This window comes from Salvelinus fontinalis, chromosome 2, assembly GCF_029448725.1.
Source record: "Salvelinus fontinalis isolate EN_2023a chromosome 2, ASM2944872v1, whole genome shotgun sequence".
NCBI lineage: Eukaryota > Metazoa > Chordata > Actinopteri > Salmoniformes > Salmonidae > Salvelinus > Salvelinus fontinalis.
Window position 1 is genome coordinate 74,763,859 of NC_074666.1, and position 23,841 is coordinate 74,787,699.

At 43.7% G+C, this 23,841-nt stretch overlaps 1 protein-coding gene across 2 annotated transcripts in view; it reads right to left on the minus strand.

The window, feature by feature from the left end:
* LOC129825748 (phosphoribosyl pyrophosphate synthase-associated protein 1) overlaps positions 1 to 23,841 on the minus strand; it is a 53,250-nt gene that overhangs the window by 3,174 nt on the left and 26,235 nt on the right. The window contains exons 12-14 of one of the 2 annotated variants that reach the window (XR_008754942.1): positions 18,957 to 19,044; positions 18,108 to 18,235; positions 17,842 to 17,972 (exon numbers count right to left, since the gene is read on the minus strand). The gene's annotated coding sequence lies outside the window, so the exon portion shown is untranslated. Of the gene's footprint in view, positions 1 to 17,841; positions 17,973 to 18,107; positions 18,253 to 18,956; positions 19,045 to 23,841 lie in introns of both variants that reach the window. The other variant, XR_008754941.1, reaches the window with a different exon arrangement.

Here is a 23,841-nt window from a genome sequence, read left to right on the forward strand (position 1 = left end):
TGTCTGGAATACTCAATTACTGCAGAATTCAATATAATTCCAATGCAAGAACCCAAATGACGCCCATGGGTGTAGCTACATGTCGACGTGTTTCATCATAGAACTACATTCTATTATGGTTTTCATGGTTGTAAATGAAACTGTACGTATTGGAAATGTGTTTATGGTAGGCTGGCATTACTTAATTGATTACGTGGGTCGAATTTGATCCACAAAAGTGTATTGTGCCATATCACAACATGTCGCTGTACAGTTGTGGCCAAAAGTTTTGAGAATGACAAATATTAATTTCCACAAAGTTTGCTGCTTCAGTGTCTTTAGATATTTTTGTCAGATGTTACTATGGAATACTGAAGTATAATTACAAGCATTTCATGAGTGTCAAAGGCTTTTATTGACAATTACATGAAGAAAGATGCAAAGAGTCAATATTTGCAGAGTTGACCCTTCTTTTTCAAGACCTCTGCAATCCACCCTGGCATGCTGTCAATTAACTTCTGGGCCACATCCTGACTGATGGCAGCCCTTTCTTGCATAATCAATGCTTGGAGTTTGTCAGAATTTGTGGGTTTTTGTTTGTCTACCCGCCTCTTGTGGATTGACCACAAGTTCTCAATGGGATTAAGGTCTGGGGGGTTTCCTGGCCATGGACCCAAAATTTCAATGTTTTGTTCCCCGAGCCACTTAGTTATCTGGATCTCCATTCACCTTTTCTTTACTGTGTTTGTTTACTGTTAATGTAACTAGCTTAATTATAGATTGTGTCATGCCTATATCTTATGTTCTGTTCCCATTCATTCATTCATTCCTTCATTCATTTGCAGTTGTTTCGGTATTCTAAGCCAAACTGCTATTCAGTATTTTTGTTGGTATTCATAAATAATTAGGCTACTACTTTCAGCATTTAGTTTGCATTATTTTGGCCAGACAGCTGTGTGTACGGCTGCAGTCACATACAGTAGGCTGTTTGTAATAGATGAATGACCCTATCTACTGTATCTTGTAGCCTATATTCATTACCAAACGGCCTTGCTTTAGTGGGTAGGGCGCTGTCCATTGTGCTGATACAGCGCAGCGGAGATAGGCTATAGATTTCGCACCAACCTGTCACTTCAAAAGCACTCAATCAATGGTCTCGGAGTCTCTGCATTTGAACTTTATGTTTATTGTGGTATATCGTGATATAAGAACTATTCAACATAATTCCAAAGCAAGAACCCCCAGAAATTGTGGCACCTCACCGATTTTAACTGTCGCCTTCGTCACTTTATCCTGGCACCATGTCTGACATACACAGACATGAACTGCCTATTTGTATAACCCTTTAAAAGTTTTACTGTGCTGTCTACTCTGCTGTCAGTTGCACACAGACACGACACGCTAGGTTAGGGAGCTGAAAATAGCAGGCGAAGTGGGTGCGCCCACACAGTAGTCTCTGCATGCCAGTCAGCTCAGCCATGTGATACTGTATGAAAATGGAGTGGCATACTGACGCATGCACTGCACACACACACACCAACATGTGCCATATTGCATGTGCCAACATGTGAAGGAAAGTTATCCCAAGTCAAAACCATCTATAGTGGTCTCAGGCTTTATTAATAAGTAGTGCTGTATTGTACTGCTGGAGCAAATGTCCTATCAATAGCTTGGACCCGCACAGTGTGTCCTTTGGCTGCTGTGTGAGTCATTAATCACCATCTAATAAGCTGACACTACAAGGTTCAGTAGACTGGCCAAGGCTGCCACTATGTCCACAATGCAGGTAAAGTTAACTATGGGGATTGAGGGAGTGGGTGGAGGCACGCAGATTCAAGTAGAGAGCACCACTTAGATATTACAAGTCACGCACAAAAGCAAACCAAACCATTGTATTATTTTTGAAAAACAATCAACTACACAATTTAGGACCCTGCACTGTAAAACCCCTTACAAAGAGTTTTTACAGTTATTTGTCTGAGAGTTTCAGTCCACCTCTTCAAATTGGCTTTAAATTCAATTTCCTTGTTGGCAGGCCTCATGTTTGGAGATGGAGATGACTTACAGCGTGCTTCTGACCATCCTGACAGGGCACACAAGAAAACATTAACCCAAACACACAGGGTCAACCATCTTCATCCCCCATCAGCCCCCATTTATTTATTTTATTTAACCTTTATTTAACTTGGCAAGTCAGTTAAGAACAAATTCTTATTTACAATGACGGCCTAACCCGGACGACGCTGAGCCAATTGTGCGCCATCCTATGGGACTCCCAATCACGCCTGGTTGTGATACAGCCTGGAATCTAACCAGGGTCTGTAGTGACGCCTCTAGCACTGAGTTGCAGTGCCTTAGACCGCTGCGCCACTCGGGAGCCCACTACCCTCCCACTCATCTGTCTCACATGCCAAGGAGATGACTTCTCAGAAAGAAACATTTCTCTCTCCATCCATCCGCCAAGGCAAATCTGAGAAACGAGCCTGTCGTACTATTGGACGAGCGCATCACCATACTCGCATCACGATTATATTTCTCCCGGTAGCCATACACTCCTACACAAAAAGACATCACTCCAATCTGAGTGCACAACCCCAATCTATGGCTAACCATTAACAGACAATAGCTTGTTGTCTTGGCACCTGAGATACATTGGGCAGATCTTCAAATGCCAGAGTCCAATTATGTTTGCTAGAAAAGGGAGGAAAACTCATTTTCAATCACTTACTGTAGCTGCCATGGTTTTGCTTGTTGATTTAAACATAGAGTTCAACAACGCTTGGTGGGAGTCGAAGTGATTGTGGTAATTAAGTCTACAATCTGTTCCCTCTAGTTCTCCTGTGTATTTTTGCCATTCACCTGCTCTGGACCTTTTCTTTTATACTGGCTTTATTTTATCGCTGAATCATCTACATGGGACTCCTAATCCTTTCTTTTTGAGATGGTGTGTGTTGACTCGTTTCTACCTGTAGTTCTTAGTTCTCTCTTCCATGGAGGCTAGCTGGTGCTGAAAAGGTGTCAGTGTCGGCACTAAGCTGAGCTCCCCATGGATCCTGCTAAGTGCTTCGTATCAGTCTTCCAGGCATTCAATGCTAAATCCTGCTGATAGGCTCAATAAATCCTCACTCACTTACTTCATCACACCGTCAATAATTTGACAAAGGCTTCTGAAGTGGTAGTACATGTACAGTTATATCTTGATTCGATAAGTTTGACATGACCCCCTGAGTCAATACATGTTAGAATCACCTTTAGCAGTGATTACAGCTGTGAATGTTTCTGGGTAAGTCTCTAAGAGCTTTTCACACCTGGATTGTGCAACATTTGCCCATTATTCTTCTAAAAATTCTTCAAGCTCTGTCAAATTGGCTGTTGATCATTGCTAGACAACCATTTCCAGGTCTTGCCATAGATGTTCAAGCAGATTTAAGTCAAAACTGTAACTCAGCCACTCAGGAACATTCACTGTCTTCATGGTAAGCAACTCCAGTGTAGATTTAGGCTTGTGTTTAGGTTATTGTCCTGCTGAAAGGTGCATTAATCTCCCAGTGTCTGGTGGAAAGTAGACTAAACCAGGTTTTCTTCTACGATTTTGCCTGTGCTTAGCTCTATTCCATTTCAGAGATGAGGTAGTCATTCAAAAACCATGTTAAACACTTTTGCACACAGAGTGAGTCAATGCAACTTATTATGTGACTTGTTTTTGGGGGGACTATCTGTTGTTCCATGTAGTGAATCTGTTATTCAATGCGTTTGAATGGGCTAATAGCAGTAAGGCCAAAAATACTTTTTCATCAATAATAATATAGATTTTTTTATACTTCAAGGAGTCTTAAAATTCTAAATCAAATAGGTAAAATATCTTAAACAATCCCATATAGCTTAGTAGACACCCCCGCCCCTGTCACGCCCTGACCTTAGAGATCCTTTTTATGTCTCTATTTTGGTTGGTCAGGGCGTGAGTTGGGGTGGGCATTCTATGTCTGGTGTTCTATGTTGTCCATGTTTAGTTGCCTGTGAGCACTACGTTGGCTTCACGTTTCGTTTGTTAGTTTGTTATTTTGTTAGTTTGTTAAGTGTTCTTCGTTGAATTAAAAGATGTATTCCAATCGCGCTGCACCTTGGTCCACTCCTTTAAACGGCCGTGACAACCCCCCCTTAGACAGGGCTTAGACTCTTATGGGATAAGCACATTTTTACTCCTGAAGTTATTTAGGCTTGCCATAACAAAGGGGTTGGATATGTATTGACACAAGACATTACAGTGTTTCATTTTTAAATAGTATGTCAAAAGAATAATAATAACATCATTCTACTTTGACATTATGGGGTAGTAGGGGTGCTGGAAGAGCACCCCCTGATAAATATATATTTTCCCCTGAACAGACATAAATAAAAGCATTCCAAATACTACACCAGAGAGCATAATATAGCCATAGAGGATCATTAGCTTCTAAAACAACAAATTGCTGTGGATTAAAGATTTATCACAAGCACTTACAGTTGGGAAGGCCGTAATTTGAGCCGCACACGCGCCAAATATAGAACAGCTTGTTGTGTTGTGGCCAGAGGCATCATGCCCATAATTAATGTTTTATTAATTCATTACTATACAATCACGAGAAAAACATACCATTTGGAAAGCCTACTGCTGAAAAGAGAAGACTAATCTGTCTGAAGAAGCTAACAAGGACACGACTTCCACCGAAGGTGGTTCCTCTCCCTGTTCGGGTGGCGCTCGGCGGTCGTCGTCGCCGGTCTACTAGCTGCCACCGATCCCTTTTCTTTTTCGTTTGGTTTTGTCTGTCTTGTTGTTCACCTGTGTCTAGTTTAGGTTAATTAGGTGGTTATTTAATCGCGCCCTACCCTCTAGGTTTTTGTGTGGGATTGTTTGTGTAGCTTCTACACCTGCATTGCTTGCTGTTTGGGGTTTTAGGCTGGGTTTCTGTACAGCACTTCGAGATATTAGCTGATGTACGAAGGGCTATATAAAATAAACTTGACTTGACTTGTAGCTGTCATTTTTGGGTTGGGATGCGTTTGGTTTGTTCTGTTGAACAGGTGTTTTTTCTGGACTGCGTTCCTGTTGTTTAGTGGCTGCTGTTGTGGTCTGTGCCTGTTCTTGATGGACTAGTAATAAACGCCCTTCTTGCAATTCGCTCTCTCCTGCACCTGACTCCACACCCACCTCTCCTAGGGAGAACCTGACAAACAAATGTATCCCCTCCACCCCGGTATATAAGCATTCTCTCCTCTCTATGTCTCCAATGTCTTTAGCACATTCTTATCACTCAGAGCCAGCCGTGTCTTTCATTGTGGGATGGAGGGCATTGTGAATGGCTCCTCAGGAACCTGGCTAGGTGCCCAACAATAAACGGCAACGAAGACCTTATTTAAATGAGCAGACAAACATCATTAAATTCCAAATAACAGCATGTTGATATACACAACACTAGACTTTCCAGACTTTAGGAGTGAGAGTTTTGAAGGATAAGAGTCCTGCATAGTTATGTGCACAATGTAAGCTTCGAATCTAAGGGCAGAGGTTAATAAAGAGAAAATCTTGCCTAGAACACTTAGCTGCAACTTAACATCCTCTCACATCAGAGGACGACATCCTCTAGCTGCAAAACAGCCGTCACAACGCATGAAAGACTGTATTGCTCACAACAGCAGCACTAAATCTATCATACGTTTTTTTGTGATAATCATCAATCTCTCTTAGCTGTGCCCTGGCTACATTATGCATCATAGATGAACAGCATCCATCTCCCCTGTATTAAGCTCTTGGTTGAGATGAGTTTCATTGCCTAAAAGCAGGTCTTAAATACATACACCACACAGTGGATACTGATCCTTGAGGATACTGGATGTCAAAGACAGGAACATAAGGTGATGGATAAGAGCATATACCTGTTAAAGGCCCTGATTAAGCAACACACGTGCATCCCTCTTTTCCATAACAGAGCTGAATATGTAGGTCAGAGGCCCTGACCTCTGTCAACATACTGATCATCACAAAGCCTCATAACCCACACAGGCCATTCAGCTAGGTCTATATTGCAGAGAGCTAAGGTCAAACCACGTGCTTTGTTCCTCTGTGTTGAAAATCTTAAACACCTCGGTATTCCATGAGCTTCTACATCTACAGGTTAAACCACTTCAGTTTAATGGACATCCTCCACCCTCTCAATCACACACAACACAATATGTCTGGCCAACGTGCTTGTGGTGGGAAGCTTTTATGAGCATGTAACAGTATTAATGACCACGTTGGAATGACACAACATCTAATTCCCCTTGTAAAAGTTATGATGGTTAAGTGACACACGTGATGCTCTCATGGCCAAATCCAGCTCCTCTGTCCTAATTGTTTTTTTTGCTGACAGCGCCTAGCTGAGCCATCTGGCTGAGTGGTTGTGAAGAGCACAGCTGGGCCGCTATCAAACGGATGCAGTAAAATTATCCAAAGCCACTTACAGTCATGTGTGTATACATTTTACATACAGCATGGGTGGCCCGGAATCGAACCCACGACTTGGCGTTGCCAGCGCCATGCTCTACCGACTGACTTCATTTAAACGAAAGTGACTTTAGAAACGTATGACACCAGAGGGGATAATCCCTAAAACTCTTGATTGAGTCTACCAAGGTTCTTCACAAAAGGATGACATTCCTGCAGTATGGCAAAGAAATAAATCACATTTCTTGTTATTCAATCTAAATCAGTAAACCGCATTCAAAGGATAAGTTCAAGTAACTACAGTACCTTCTTCACACGGAGGAAAGTCTTTTTTCCAGTTATCTGTTCCTACTTTAGAACCATGCAGAAAAAGGCTACATGAGTGTACAACAATAAATCTACAATCTTTGTGGTCATAATGTCCCAACCAAGCCAACGGGCTACTGCTGATAACACAGCGTGTGGCAACAGCAACCCATTGACACATGCAAGTGGCTGACATCACTACAACATGGTTCATTATTTCGCCACATTAGACAGTCAAACAGTATCAGGTGATGTGCCTCGGGAACCCAAACAAAGATCAGTTAATTATGTGTGGACAATGCACTGGAACCATAATGCACTTCAGTGTATTAGCAATTTAGTTCAGTGCTTCCAGTCTAGACCTCAACCAGGTCATGCTGACTGTGTGTGTGTGTGTGCATGCGTGCGTGCGTGCGTGTATGTGTCCACACAGTAGGCAGCAGGCAGCCAGTCACACAAGGGGCTGCAGGTGAAAGCTCATTAAGTAAGGCTGAACTCATTGACTGCTGAGCAGAGTCAGACATGAATCATCACAGATTCCCTATCACATGACAAGGTGAGTGGGTCACTCTTAGGCCATGCTGTGACCCAGTGGAAATTGTAGAGTGCTGGAAAAATCAGTACCCTACAGCTAAATGACAGATCCTGGAGTCGTTTTTACTTTAGCCTGTGCATTGCATTGTTACACAACTAAACCCTCAAGTGATTATTTGTTAAGCTTATCATTTATATAGGCCTAGATCAAAGTCTTTAAAGTATGAATACAATAACTTGGTAACATTGCCCTCAAACCCAATGATGCAACACCAGATGGAGAGAAAGTGACAAGAGTAGAAAGTAGTAGGACAGAACTAACCCTTGACTACAAAACACAGTTGTCCCATGTTTCCAATTGATATTTTCCAAGAGCAAGCAAAGGCAAAGAAGGTGGCAAAGAAAACCTCTTTATGTAGGAAAAAACCTTGAGAGGAAGCAGACATTTGCAGGGGAATCTAGTCCATCCTCTTCTAGTTGACCAGATTGAGCTTTGATTAGAATGTGTTTTTACAGTGAAACTATATTCCCTGCCAATTATTACATTTTATACAAGGCACTATATAGCTATGAATAAATACATAAATATTACTAACAGATACATGGATGAGTGCTCATGTGGAATATAAAATATGATAACCATGTTTGTGTACTCAAGCCTAGTCCATCGATCTTGGAAGCCTCTAAAGCAGGACTTTACACTGAGTGTTCAAAATATTAAGAAACTGTGAAAAACCCAGCAACGTTGCAGTTCTTGACACAAACCGTGCCTGGAACCGACTACCATACCCTCGTTCAAAGGCACTTCAAACTTTTGTCTTGTCCATTCACCCTCTGAATGGCACACATACACAATCCATGTCTCAACTGTCTCAAAGCTTAAAATTCCATCTTTAACCTGTCTCCTCCCCTTTTCTACACTGATTGAAGTGGATTTAATCAGGGACCTTAAAAAGGGATCATAGCTTTCACCTGGATTCACCTGGTCAGTCTATGTCATGGAAAGAGCAGATGTTCTTAATGTTTTGTACACTCAGTGTATATAGACATATGTATTATTTTGATTCTCGGATGGTACTGTTTGGACCTTACTCCGTAAGTTGTTTGGGTCAAACTAGAATGCTGCTAATGATCTGACCTCCAATAGCTCTCCACATTAAATGTGCCATAGCAGTTTGGCATATGCCTTCATATATCCTGCCAAGCTCTTTCCCTGAGGTTATATCTAGCAGGGAAGGAACATGGAATGGAGTAAGTCCACCGTGACCTGATAGAACCAGGTATTTCATAACAGAGCATCAAGGGATATAGTGAGTGGATGTTATGTAGAAACAGGTCATGAGGCCTGGAGGAGAAAAACACTCTCTAATGCCCAGCTTTGCCTGCCCTGCTGTAATTCTTGGGAGTCCCTGCAATCAACATTATCCAATGTTTTCTAGTGTGGTTACAAAACATGTTGTAGACTGAGCCTCTTCAGGGCTCTGGGGTGGATCATTAGCCCCACTTCAAACTGAAAGCCAGACGTAGGTAGATGTTGTTTACTGTATCCTAGGGTCATCTCCATGTTTATTTGTTTTTCCAAGAAATAAAAATGTAGGCCTATAGGGAAGCATCCAACTAGGGCTAGTCAGAGGGACGTGTTTTCTTTGTAAATAAATTTGATCATAAATGTGCTGTCTAGGGTCTCCATGGTGACCAACAGCAGTTGTGAGGTAACCATGCTGTTATGAAAGACCCTACTGTTGAGCCTCATTCAGAATCAAGCTTCACCCGATCAAATCTTGTTCAGTCTCCGAGCCTCAACATTCAATTCCACATACATTACATCATCCTACAAGGTCTTGCGCCACTCGATACTTGTCCCGTGGAATAAATCTTTCTTCTAGATCAACGTGAGCATTAGCGGCTTTGAAACCTAGGTCATTGAAAACTTGATGAGAGATAAGAGGGCTGTCTATAATCTTGTAATAGAAGCTCTTTAAAATATGAAATATACTTTTGTATACTTTTTAGCTAGTAACTCTGAAAGTAGCGCTCACAAGCCAAAAATGGTCCCCGAAAATTGCATACTACCTAACATATGTGCAGATAGGTGCACCATGTCATCGCTCTCTCTATCTCTTGCTCTCTCTGCTGTGTCCACTGAGCCGTTGGGCCACCCTGCAACTTCATTGGATAATGCTGGGCAGGCCTCTTGCTAGCTGTCACTCAAATGGCAAGGGGCTGAAACTCATTGACTGGAACTCAAATTGCTAAAGGGCTGGCACACGTGGTCCAAGCTCGCAGTACTCTAAATGGCGGGCACAGCTTCCAGAAAACAGTCACCTTCAAACTAGGGATTTTCTGGCTAATTGAGGTTAAGACAGTAATTCCTCTCATAGAATATGCATGTACGAATGTATGAACAACACATTGAAACATCTACCCCAAAACAGGAGGTTTAAAAAAGACTTACTTAGTCGCCGAAGTACCAGTGCATGTCTTTAACTTAATTAAAACAGCATACTCAATGAACTATGTATGATATGAGGAAGTAATCTGATGGGACACAGACAGTCTGGTGGTGAAGTATCCTCCTGACATTGGTCAGAGAGGAAGAGGTAAAGCGAGAGGGATAACTGGGCCCAAAATCTGTCTTCTCGAGTAGGTGGCGTTTTGAAAGTATTGAATGTAATGGCTTATTTCCTACGTGTGGCTTATTTGATCGAATAGACATTTCGTAATGCCTAGGTTGTTACGAGTGTACTGATATAAGTAGGACACGTGACATCCCGGCAACTTTTAGAAAAAAAACGTTATATCGGAGTTGTACCTGTTGTTCACGTGAATATCTGCCCTCTCATTGGCTAGAATAGTCCCACCTGATCTTTGCCTGGTCCCGAATGCCTTCCATTTTTGAAGTCATTTATTTTCATTGTTAGAGCAGCCACTTGAGTATCTGGTAAATATAATAGATAATATGTGCCTTGATTGGCTCTAGTGTTGTGATGATGCTCCTCATATGAGAACAGCCTCATCATACCCTTGTAGTCACTGACGGAACGTCATACTTCAGATAGAACTGTACCCTGAGATGTGCTGCAGCAGCACGTCTGTCTGCTTTATAAAGTGGTAAACCTAGATCAGTAGATAAAATGGCCCTGTCATGCTATAGTGCCAGTGGTGGGCCGTCAGGGCCTGCAAGGCTTTCTCTGCTGGCCTAAACATCATCAGAATATAATTTTTTTTTTAATATATTGTCCCACAAATATGTTTAAATTATTCCCCAGAGTAAGAGTTATACTCTTCATTTCATAGCTTTCCTCTTGGTTGCACTGCTTCCAGCCCCAGGTTGAGATTTGGAGGGCTGGTCTTTATGTTAGATCTTTAATCCAATCATATTCAGCCATCATGTGTTGCCAGGGGTCTAAAATCTGCCCTCAGGCCTTCAGAATCAACAGTGCGGGCGCTTGTAGCTTATAGTGAATGGAAATGAAAATTTAGTGTCAACCAATCAGCTTTAGAGTTGGCTATTGTACGCCTGCTGGCTGGCTCCAGTGTTACACAGGAGCCAGCTAGCAGGCGTAGTGCGTGCACGTCTTTTGATTGGATTACCAATATTGAGAGGCAGGTCCTATGGAGATCTAGGAAACTGAATTTGATAAACGAATTAATTCGCATACTACTAAGCTGTTTTTTCAACCCACAATGGCGGAAGGAGGAGAAGATATCGATTTGGTCGAGGATATAATTATAACGCCATTCTCAAGACGAACTTTTCAAGAAAAGTTAGACATTGTAAGGAGAGGTCGCCCGACGCCACAAAGCCTGTCACAGGCGGGAAAGGGGTTCGTTCGCTCGCCACTTTCAAAGTTTCAACTACGAGCGCTGTCAATGGCTCACAGGCTCCTTGACTCCGAGAAGCACTGCAAACTGTGCTGCTAGGAATGCCTAATATTTGCAAGTGATCGATTTGGTGTTTGGAGCCACACTGGCTTTGCAAACTTGAGTTGTCTAACCAAGGCAGCAACGAGACACCAAAGTACGGCTGGGCACTTACAAGCAATGGTGCTTTTGAAAACTTTTGGGGACACCGGAGTGGATCTACAGCTCAAAGAACAAGCGCGCAGGGCAACGAAGCTGCACAATGAAAAGGTGAAGGGAAATATTGAAAAGACTCATTGATTGTGTCATGTTTTTGGGTAAACACCGTTTACCCAAAAATGTCAATTTGTCAATTTCAAGGTGACGCAAGGCCTGGTTATACTGCGTTTCTGTCTAAATGTATAGTGTCTAGAGCCATGGCATCATAATGATGGTAATTTTTTATTTTATTTTATTTCACCTTTATTTAACCAGGTAGGCTAGTTGAGAACAAGTTCTCATTTGCAACTGCGACCTGGCCAATATAAAGCATAGCAGTGTGAACAGACAACAACACAGAGTTACACATGGAGTAAACAATAAACAAGTCAATAACTTGGTAGAAAAAAGAGAATCTATATACAATGTGTGCAAAAGGCATGAGGTAGGCAATAAATCGAATAATTACAATTTAGCAGATTAACACTGGAGTGATAAATCATCAGATGATCATGTACAAGAAGAGATACTGGTGTGCAAAAGAGCAGAAAAGTAAATAAATAAAAGCAGTATGGGGGTGAGGTAGGTAAAATTGGGTGGGTAGTTTACAGATGGACTATGTACAGCTGCAGCGATCGGTTAGCTGCTCGGATAGCAGATTTTTAAAGTTGTTGAGGGAGATAAAAGTCTCCAACTTCAGAGATTTTTGCAATTCGTTCCAGTCGCAGGCAGCAGAGAACTGGAAGGAAAGGCGTCCAAATGAGGTTTTGGCTTTAGGGATGATCAGTGAGATACACCTGCTGGAGCGCGTGCTACGGGTGGGTGTAGCCATCGTGACCAGTGAACTGAGATAAGGCGGCACTTTACCTAGCATAGCCTTGTAGATGACCTGGAGCCAGTGGGTCTGACGACGAACATGTAGCGAGGGCCGGCCGACTAGGGCATACAGGTCGCAGTGGTGGGTCGTATAAGGTGCTTTAGTAACAAAACGGATGGCACTGTGATAAACTGCATCCAGTTTGCTGAGTAGAGTATTGGAAGCTATTTTGTAGATGACATCGCCGAAGTCGAGGATCGGTAGGATAGTCAGTTTTACTAGGGTAAGTTTGGCGGCGTGAGTGAAGGAGGCTTTGTTCCGGAATAGAAAGCCGACTCTAGATTTGATTTTGGATTGGAGATGTTTGATATGAGTCTGGAAGGAGAGTTTGCAGTCTAGCCAGACACCTAGGTACTTATAGATGTCCACATATTCTAGGTCGGAACCGTCCAGAGTAGTGATGCTAGTCGTGCGGGCGGGTGCAGGCAGCGAACGGTTGAAAAGCATGCATTTGGTTTTACTAGCGTTTAAGAGCAGTTGGAGGCCACGGAAGGAGTGTTGTATGGCATTGAAGCTCGTTTGGAGGTTAGATAGCACAGTGTCCAGGGAAGGGCCGGAAGTATACAGAATGGTGTCGTCTGCGTAGAGGTGGATCAGGGAATCGCCCGCAGCAAGAGCAACATCATTGATGTATACAGAGAAAAGAGTCGGCCCGAGAATTGAACCCTGTGGTACCCCCATAGAGACTGCCAGAGGACCGGACAACATGCCCTCCGATTTGACACACTGAACTCTGTCTGCAAAGTAGTTGGTGAACCAGGCAAGGCAGTCATTAGAAAAACCGAGGCTATTGAGTCTGCCGATAAGAATATGGTGATTGACAGAGTCGAAAGCCTTGGCTAGGTCGATGAAGACGGCTGCACAGTAATGTCTTTTATCGATGGCGGTTATGATATCGTTTAGTACCTTGAGCGTGGCTGAGGTGCACCCGTGACCGGCTCGGAAACCGGATTGCACAGCGGAGAAGGTACGGTGGGATTCGAGATGGTCAGTGATCTGTTTGTTGACTTGGCTTTCGAAGACCTTAGCTAGGCAGGGCAGGATGGATATAGGTCTGTAACAGTTTGGGTCCAGGGTGTCTCCCCCTTTGAAGAGGGGGATGACAGCGGCAGCTTTCCAATCCTTGGGGATCTCAGATGATACGAAGGAGAGGTTGAACAGGCTGGTAATAGGGGGTGCGACAATGGCGGCGGACAGTTTCAGAAATAGGGGGTCCAGATTGTCAAGCCCAGCTGATTTGTATGGGTCCAGGTTTTCCAGCTCTTTCAGAACATCTGCTATCTGGATATGGGTAAAGGAGAAGCTGGGGAGGCTTGGGCGAGTAGCAGCGGGGGGGGCGGGGCTGTTGGCCAAGGTTGGAGTCGCCAGGTGGAAGGCATGGCCAGCCATTGAGAAATGTTTGTTGAAGTTTTCGATTATCACGGACTTATCAGTGGTGACCGTGTTATCTAGCCTCAGTGCAGTGGGCAGCTGGGAGGAGGTGCTCTTGTTTTCCATGGACTTTACAGTATCCCAGAACTTTTTGGAGTTAGAGCTACAGGATGTAAATTTCTGCTTGAAAAAGCTGGCCTTTGCTTTCCTGACTGACTGCGTGTATTGGTTCCTGACTTCCCTGAACAGTTGCATATCGCGGGGGCTCTTCGATGCTATTGCAGTTCGCCACAGGATGTTTTTGTGCTGGTCGAGGGCAGTCAGGTCTGGAGTGAACCAAGGGCTATATCTGTTCTTGGTTCTGCATTTTTTGAACGGAGCATGCTTGTCTAATATGGTGAGGAAGTAACTTTTAAAGAATGACCAGGCATCCTCAACTGACGGGATGAGGTCAATATCCTTCCAGGGTACCCGGGCCAGGTCGATTAGAAAGGCCTGCTCGCAGAAGTGTTTTAGGGAGCGTTTGACAGTGATGAGGGGTGGTCGTTTGACCGTGGACCCGTGGCGGATACAGGCTATGAGGCAGTGATCGCTGAGATCTTGATTGAAGACAGCAGAGGTGTATTTGGAGGGCAAGTTGGTCAGGATAATGTCTATTAGGGTGCCCATGTTTACGGATTTAGGGTTGTACCTGGTGGGTTCCTTGATGATTTGTGTGAGATTGAGGGCATCAAGCTTAGATTGTAGGACTGCCGGGGTGTTAAGCATATCCCAGTTTAGGTCACCTAACAGAACAAACTCTGAAGCTAGATGGGGAGCGATCAATTCACAGATGGTGTCCAGGGCACAGCTGGGAGCTGAGGGGGGGTCGGTAGCAGGCGGCAACAGTGAGAGACTTATTTCTGGAGAGATTAATTTTTAAAATTAGAAGTTCGAACTGTTTGGGCATAGACTTGGAAAGTATGACAGATCTTTGCAGGCTATCTCTGCAGTAGATTGCAACTCCTCCCCCTTTGGCAGTTCTATCTTGACGGAAAGTGTTATAGTTGGGTATGGAAATCTCAGAGTTTTTGGTGGCCTTCCTAAGCCAAGATTCAGACACGGCAAGGACATCAGGGTTGGCAGAGTGTGCTAAAGCGGTGAGTAAGGCAAACTTAGGGAGGAGGCTTCTGATGTTGACATGCATGAGGCCAAGGCTTTTTCGATCACAGAAGTCAACAAATGAGGGTGACTGGGGACATGCAGGGCCTGGGTTTACCTCCACATCACCCGAGGAACAGAGGAGTAGTAGGATGAGGGTGCGGCTAAAGGCTATCAAAACTGGTCGCCTAGAGCGTTGGGGACAAGGAATAAAAGGAGCAGATTTATGGGCGTGGTAGAATAGATTCTGGGCATAATGTGCAGACCAGGGTATGGTGGGACACGGGTACAGCGGAGGCAAGCCCAGGCACTGGGTGATGATAAGAGAGGTTGTATCTCTGGACATGCTGGTCTCAATGGGTGAGGTCACCGCATGTGTGGGGGGTGGGACAAAGGAGGTATCAGAGGTACGGAGAGTGGAACTACGGGGTCCATTGCAAACCAAAACAATGATAACTAGCCTGAACAACAGTATGCAAGGCATATTGATATTTGAGAGAGACATACAATAAGGCATAAAGTGATTGCAGGTCATGATTGGGAGAGCTAGCTAAAACAACAGGTGAGATAACAGCAGCTAGTCAGCTAACACAGCAACAGAAGGTAAAAATGGCGACGACTGGGCAGAGAGGGTCGGATTAACTACACACAGATCCTGAGTTAAGGCACAGAGCCGACAGATAAAACACAAATAAACAGAATGGAGTACCATGAATTAATGGACAGTCAAGCAGGCATCAGCTATGTATCCAAGTGATCATAGTGTCCAGGGGGCAGCCGTAGATGGAGCAGTGAGGCCTCCACTAAGCTAGCACGCGTTTAAAGTTAGTAGCCCGGGGGGTGGTCTGCTCAGACGGAGGGGGTCTGCTCAGATGGAGGCCGGTTGAGGGCACCGGTTGAGGGCACGTCTGCAGACCAGACGTGGTCGTGTCGACAGAGAATCCAAGCCGGATAGCGATGGCGAAAGAGAGGTTGTGAATTGTAGAATTGTGTTTGCTAACTGGTGCTAGCTTCCTGGCTGCGCTAGCTGCAAGATAAGCTAGCAGTTAGCAGACCGGGGCAGGCAAGTTAGCTTTTGGGGGACGTCGCGATGGGGGTGGGGGGAGTCTGTTTTTGCCTCTTCGTGTGGTGACGTCGATAGACCAGTCGTGGAATTAGTAGGGTTCCAGGTAGCTCTAGGTAGCTAACAGGCCTAGTAGGTTAGCAGAATGGGCCTTCAGCGGGCGTCACGCCTGAGGGGCCTGTTGGAGTCCTCGGGCAGATTATGTCGGTATTCCAGTCGTAGAGGATCGGCGGGGTTCCGTGCTCCGTACCGGCAGTAAAGGGGTCCGGATATTGTAGCCCAGGAGTGGGCTTCAGTGGTAGCACAGGAGCCCTAGCCGGGCTAGCTTCAGGCTAATTGGTGCTTGCTCCGGGATGGAAACGCTAGCCAGGAGTGGTCACCCGGGATTGTGGTTAGCTAGTTGCGAAGATCCAGATGAAAATGTTCAGAGTTTGCGGTAGGAATCCGGGGATATGGAGAGAAATAGGTCCGTTATGCTCTGGTTTTAGTCACGTTGTTCAAACTAGCGAGAGCTTTCCGAGCTAAAGGTTAGCTGATGACCGCTAGCAATGGTTTGCTAACTGATAGCTGGTAGGCAGTTAGCTGGCTATCTTCAGTAGATGGATTCCAGATCAGAAGTAAATAGAAATACTTTAGAAAAAAGCAGATCCACGCCACATTGGGTGAGGCGGGTTGCAGGAGAGTATTTAGAAGTTGAGGTTTAAGAAAGTATTTTTAAAAGATATGCGAAGAAAAAGATGTAAAAAGATATATACACGGGACACGACAGGACAAAGACGTCTACACTGCTACGCCATCTTGGATACCTAGGGAGGTGGTAATAAGAGGTGGATTAATTCGGGTGGGAGTGTGTAGTACCTCACTGAAGGCCCAGGCCCACGGCACGCCACTGTATAGTGCCTATGCTAACAATAAAGCAAGGATGCAAGGTCATGTTTGTGTACCTTACAGACTAACCTTTTAACAGACAGAGAAAACATGGACCATGTTTTAAAGTACAAACAGAAGAAAAAAGAAAGATCGATCGAAATGCCACCATGCAGATAGTGACATTCTGCTGAAGTGTCAACACATTGCCATTCAACCCACTGACCTTGAAAGGTGAACCTAACCACAGTCCTTTAGTTAGTAATCATAGCAACGCCTGTTTCCCATCCATGCAGAGCCAACACATATAGTAACCTTTTATTTGCTTAGGGAGTAATTCCTTTGACTGATCAAAGTCAGGTCCCGTCCACACGTCTACCTAAAACACATTCTGATCCACTATATCCCTAGTGCTGATGGTCAGTCCATGTCTTAAGACTCTAATAGAATACGGGTGTGCTGAAAACATCTGTTTCTGATAAGCAGGGCAAAATGTAGTCCCAACACCTAATGCAATAAATCGCACTGGGCCTGCAGGAAAATGTATCTCCTACCTAGAAGACTGCAGATTTGGCAGTTCCCACTCATGTTTGATTCATGACATGGACCGTCCTTGCATACCAAGCGCCTGCTGTGTGAGCTTTAGTCTGTTTACCTTTGACATGTAGACATATGCAGGCAGGTTTAAACGTGAGGAGATATAAAACATTAATGAAAATCCCTCAAGGTCTTTAAAAAGAATGTGGATCTTCAGGGAGTAAGGTGGATAAGGGAACGTTTGATCAAACTTTCCTTTGTCATCTGTTCTGGAGTATAACTGTAGAGGTGACGCATCTGAAATCTGGCAACTCAATACTTTACATTACCATACCTCAGGAGATAGAGCACCTGTATGTCACAAAGTATACACAATTAGAAAAGAGGGTTCCAAAAGGGTTCTGTGGCTGTCCCCATAGGAGAACCCTTTTGGTTTCCACGTACAACTATTTTGGGTTCCATGTATTACCTTCTGTGGAAAGGGTTCTACCTGGAACCAAAAGGGGTTCTTCAAAGGGTTCTCCTATGGAGAGCCAAATAACCCTTTTTGGTTCTAGATAGCACCTTTTTTTCTAAGAGTGTATGCAAGGATGATCCATATGGCTTTCTCATTTTCCCTTTGAAGAGTATGGTTGATCTTACCTGTCTGTTGTTCGTCCAAGACCCAAGGACCACGGTTACGGTGTGTCCATTCTCTTCAACTGCCTAGCCTGCTCTTGATACATTTCCTCTCCCCGTGTTTTCTAAGCAGTGCAGCTGTTGAAACTTAGAGCCTATAGGAATCAGACAAGTGGTGCTGTTATTTCTTTCATCAGCATGCTGTCACCTCCCAGACATTGAAAAATGTAAAAAAGCAAGACAGCTTTCTAACTGAGGCCTGCTGTCTGTGGGGGGTGAGGTACACCTACATCAAGTTGTCAGATTAATCCCCCCTGGTCCCATTTGGTCTGTGCAGGCAATCATGGTTCTCATCGCTCAGTGGGACAGCCCATTACACAGGAAGCAGGGGATGCCATCACTCTTGGAGGGTGACCAGCTTTCAAAACACACAAACTACACAGGTTTCATAGGATATTAGAGCATTGGATGTACATAATGTATCACAGTGATATGCCTAACCCTCCTCCCCTGTGCGGTGATCTATGGTCCAAGTCAAGGGTTAGCATTCATCAAAGAACATATTAGAGATAAGACTAGTATGTTTGTCAGCCTTTACTTGCCTAGCCTCTTCCAAACATATTGATATGTCAACTAATGAGTGTATTGACGTGTTAGCAGTGAGAATTGAGTCGTCTGTGTTCTTATAAACTGGATAGAAGTGTAAAATGTTGCATGTTTATGATACATCCTGTTAGCCCTTGAATCGCAAAGTTTCACCAGCTTTCAAATTTTTATCAGCATTCCTTTATCAGCAAGGAGAAACTTTCAGAGATACAGAAATGCATTGTGCAATATATTTTCTTTGGCATTGTCAAAATCTTCACATCTATAGCAAGATATTGTAAAAGAAAATAAGGATGAAATGTTGATCCCTGTGGCAAACAGATGTTCAGATGCTGCTGCTGTTGTTCAGGTACCATGGCAACACAGTCCTCAGGGTCTGGGCTTGACAATGAAATCAGCCAGCAGGCACTCATTACCGATTAACACATCTCAGCACTTGATATATACACACACACACACACACACACACACACACACACACACACACACACACACACACACACACACACACACACACACAAAGTAGTACCCACATGTGAGCCAGCGTGGTGAGGGCCTGAGGTTCCACAGAGTGAGAGGGACAAGGGAAGGTCATTCATGTCTCAGAGCTCCGGTAGTGCCCTATCAGACACAAACAGACAACAACATACCATTGACATTTATGAAGTCTCTATTCCCTCGTAGGCAGTTTGGAAAAATTATTGCTCATGACAAATTTTATGTTAAGAACAGAACTGACCCTCACGAGGAGTCAAATCAAAGAGGAGTCACTGTCAGCAAATCTCTAATCAAAAGGGGTTATATTCAGTACAGTACACCATCAACCCAAAGTGACATAGTAACCTGGGGCCCATGGCATTTCCTACTGAGCTGGTGTGAACCCTCACTGGAATGTTAAAGGGGCAATCTGCAGTTACTGCCTCCATTTTGGACTAATAAATTAATAATATGTACCCATTGATTATTGAAGAATATAACTTAGTTCAACTGTCGTACCCCATCAGAACCCAAAATATAAGTTTGTTTTACTCCAATGTTTGTAAACAAAGTAAATGTAAACAAACACTATAGCAGGGATTATCGACTAGTTTCAGCCACGGGATGAATTTTTCTTGAGCGGAATGTCAGGGGGCTCGAACTAGCCCTGACTTTACTGATAGCTACTTTATTGAGGAAAAATATACTTAATATGACTGTGATATGTGGTTGTCCCACCTAGCTATCTTAAAATGAATGTACTAACTGTAAGTCACTCTGAATAATAGCGTCTTCTAAATGACTAAAATGTACATTTGTATACGATCACATACAGTAAATATATCTCTATTATGCGTGGGAATAGTTTGGAACAGATTTCCAAAATTAAAATCACTTGTAGCTGATTTGATGTTTTTTCCCCATCTTTTACGAGAAAAAAAAATTGTTAAAGTATAATTTTGATATCATGGAAGGTATAAGCTATATCTATGAATTTGAATGTTTACATTTCTCCAGCCCCATCCCTGAGCTTTTTACCGAAACAGTGGCAGGAGAATGCTTTGTTATTGTTTCAAAAGCTGATTGGCACTGTAAACATTTACATTTTAGTCATTTAGCAGACGCTCTTATCCAGAGCGATGTAGAGTAGAGTGCATACATTTTATTACATTTTTTTTTTACATTTTTCATTACATTTTACATACTGAGACAAGGATATCCCTACCGGCCAAACCCTCCCTATCCCGGACAACGCTATGCCAATTGTGCGTCGCCCCACGGTACTCCCGGTTGCGGCCGGCTGCGACAGATCCTGGGCGCAAACCCAGCCCAGCCTGGGCGCGAACCCAGAGACTCTGGTGGCGCAGCTAGCACTGCGATGCAGTGCCCTAGACCACTGCGCCATCCGGGAGGTCATGGTAAAGACCTGTGTGTTGTCTGTGAGAACTGTATCTGAGCTACTGTACTGTAATACTACTATCGTGATTGGGGAAGGTTTGTATGAGGACTAGGAGGGCAGAGGCAAATGGGTTTGGAAGTCCGCACACATACAGTTTTACCACTGTATGTATTTCTGGGGATTGAATAAATGTTTTGAAATGAACAATACAAAGTAATTCAAATGAAAATGGCGATGCTATGACAAACTGCTGGGCGCCATGGACACCACATCAGTTCAGATCATTATCTAAATGAAAGTGAGAGAAGCAGAGGTCACGGGGAGCTTTATCTAACGATGTCGGATCATTTAATGGCTCCTAGTCAGAACAGGCTAATTTAATGGCACAGGCTGAGATCAGTCATAGACGGAGCACTAGATTCTCTCACATTCAGAGGAATAATACTATTCTAAACATTATAATGACCTAATTATAGTGGCTCAGTGGCCACGGGGTCTTAAAGAGAACTGGGCTGCAAGACAACTTTTGATTAAGTGGTAGTGAGGTGACTGTGAATTTGTCCATCTTCCGTTTAATCAGAAGTAATCTGCAGCTTTATTTTTATGTAATGATCCCAAAGTTTTGATAGATATTCATTCAAATGTTTGAGGGGGAAACTAAACATTTGTCTGGTGTGCTGGAGTAACCTCTCTCAACATGTTCCACAGAAAAACTTGGTCACAATTTGTTTAATAAAATACAATGGAAAAACATCAGCTCTGACTTTATGTTTTCAGACTTTTCTGAATAATCTCTACATTGAAATAGAGTAGCAAAACAACACAGTATGAAGCTGCTGCCGGTCAAACCACAGACATTTCAGTTTTAAACTTTGGGCTGATTGAATACAGACTTTTTCAATATCAATATTTTAACCCAAGTCCCACCCGATATGACATTCTGTGAATATTGATATAGTACAAGGAGTCCCGCTAGACTTTACAGATTTTGCAGATGAATGTTGAATAGCCCTTTGCACTCTGTATTCAATACTGAACTAAAATATAAATGCAACATGCAACAATTTTACTGATTTACAGTTCATATAAGGAAATCAATTAATTTAAATCAATTAGGCCCTAATCTAACCTAATCTAATAACGCTGCCGTGTTATCAGGACTCCAGACTGCAACACTTATATCATACAAATCCAATTAAAGCTAGAAGTCTTCACAGGATCCCAAAGTGGGTCAGTCCTAAAGAGAGGCGCGGCTTCACGTGATGGTTCTGACGTTACATTTTGGATGATTCATACTGGGTCAATTCCCTGCCAGCGGAATAGAGAAGATTCCAGATTGTGCTTTATATCATCCCTTGCACCAAAAAGGAGATAACTACTCAGAATCATGGAGCTTCTCAAGTCTGTGACTAATGATGAATGACCTCATTATTGTACATATTCTATAGCAGGCTCTCGCGCTCTCCTCATCTCGGAGTCCTGTGTGTGACCTACAGATGTCGGATGTTAATTTGACCCCTTTAATCGCAGGAGGAGAATAATGCCCCAGCAGAAAGATTTGAATATCTGGAGAAATATTTGGAATCGTAGCCAGGGGGCAGCTGGAAGTAGTGTTTGTATACAATGCAGTACCATACCTCCATTGTACCTTCTGTAGGCTAGGTGCAGGCTACAGCGCGTCGCTTGTGAATTCTTATGTGGATTATAATAAATTAACATATTTGTTGGAGGTAAATGTATATCTTGTTAAGGAAAATAGTTTTCTTTAGATCAATTGTTTCATTATATGTTGAAGGCAAGCAATAAACGTTATAAAATTATTGGTTTCCTCAGTGCCTGTGGGTCCAGTGGTTACAGCAACTGACCCCGGCACACATAGGTCCAAGTCAGCATGGGCTTGAATCTGGCTCACTTCCCTTTGACTTATGGATGAACGTATATTTCTGGCACATTAATTCTGTGTGGTTACAGGGTAGAAACAGAAACAACTCAAAAGGTTAACAGTTTAGGCATTTATTCTGAGTGGTTAAGGTTAGGGCTAGGGTTTGGGGAAGGCTTAAAACAAAATAATGAAAAACGCATGCCTATGTTTCATCAGTATTCATTAACTCAGCAAAAAAAGAAACGTCCTCTCACTGTCAACTGCGTTTATTTTCAGCAAACTTAACATGTGTAAATATTCGTATGAACATAAGATTCAACAACTGAGACATACACTGACCAAGTTCCACAGACATGTGACTAACAGAAATTGAATAATGTGTCCTTGAACAAAGTGGGGGTCAAAATCAAAAGTAACAGTCAGTATCTGGTGTGGCCACCAGCTGCATTAATTACTGCAGTGCATCTCCTCCTCATGGACTGCACCAGATTTGCCAGTTCTTGCTGTGAGATGTTACCCCACTCTTCCACCAAGGCACCTGCAAGTTCCCGGAAATTTCTGGGGGGAATGGCCCTAGCCCTCACCCTCCGATGGAACAGGTCCCAGACGTGCTCAATGGGATTGAGATCCGGGCTCTTCGCTGGCCATGGCAGAACACTGACATTCCTGTCTTGCAGGAAATCACGCACAGAACGAGCAGTATGGCTGGTGGCATTGTCATGCTGGAGGGTCATGTCAGGATGAGCCTGCAGGAAGGATACCACATGAGGGAGGAGGATGTCTTCCCTGTAACGCACAGCATTGAGATAGCCTGCAATGACAACAAGCTCAGTCCGATGATGCTGTAACAAAATGCCCCAGACCATGACGGGCCCTCCATCTCCAAATCGATCCCACTCTAGAGTACAGGCCTCGGTGTAACGCTCATTCCTTCGACGATAAACGCGAATCCGACCATCACCCCCGGTGAGACAAAACTGCAACTCGTCAGTGAAGAGCACTTTTTTCCAGTCCTGTCTGGTCCAGCAACGGTGGGTTTGTGCCCATAGGCGACGTTGTTGCCGGTGATGTCTGGTGAGGACCTGCCTTACAACAGGCCTACAAGCCCTCAGTCCAGCCTCTCTCAGTCTATTACAGACAGTCTGAGGACTGATGGAGGGATTGTGCGTTCCTGGTGTAACTTGTTGTTGCCATCCTGTACCTGTCCCACAGGTGTGATGTTCGGATGTACCGATCCTGTGCAGGTGTTGTTACACGTGGTCTGCCACTGCGAGGACGATCAGCTGTCCGTAATGTCTCCCTGTAGTGCTGTCTTAGGCGTCTCACAGTACGGACATTGCAATTGATTGCCTTGGCCACATCTACATTCCTCATACCTCCTTGCAGTATGCCTAAGAAACGTTGACGCAGATGAGCAGGGACCCTGAGCATCTTTCTTTTGGTGTTTTTCAGAGTCAGTAGAAAGGCCTCTTTCGTGTCCTAAGTTTTCATACCTGTGACCTTAATTGCCCACCGTCTGTTAGTGTCTTAACGACCGTTTCACAGGTGCATGTTCATTGATTGTTTATGGTTCATTAAACAAGCATGGGAAACAGTGTGTAAACCCTTTACAATGAAGATCTGTGAAGTTATTTGGATTTTTACAAATTATCTTTGAAAG